We start from the raw sequence: 502 nt of genomic DNA on the forward strand, positions 1-502 counted from the left end.
ATTTGGACTAAGTGAATCCAATAGAAAATAGTGATGCCGGAACGAGGGAACCGTAGGATCCTAACCGGTGTCGCTCTAATCAACTTTAATATGCCCTCATAAAATTTAAAGAACTTCAACCATAAGGCCACCTGATTTGACATTGCAACTTCACACACTAGGTAACTCAAACTTGTCGCGGCAAGGAGCTTGGAGCTAGCATGGTGGGCAACACGACCATCTTCAACAGCAAAACCTGTCTTCCCCAGCAAAACCAATCTTCCTTCCTTAAACTTAAACAAAAAAGCCATAGGACTTCAAGGTTTCTTGCTTATGCAACATAAATCCTCACATCATCTTTAGGCCTTTGCATAGCCCTGCTATACAATATAAGCCGTAACTCGTCTTAGAATTCCGAGGTTGTCGTTTGTCACGACCTAAATCCTCACATCTTCCGGGTCATTCGTGTGATTGTTTCACACGAATATAAGCGCTAACTAATAAAATTGGCAGGATGAAACAC

Source organism: Phalaenopsis equestris, unplaced genomic scaffold (assembly GCF_001263595.1).
Source record: "Phalaenopsis equestris unplaced genomic scaffold, ASM126359v1 Scaffold236011, whole genome shotgun sequence".
NCBI lineage: Eukaryota > Viridiplantae > Streptophyta > Magnoliopsida > Asparagales > Orchidaceae > Phalaenopsis > Phalaenopsis equestris.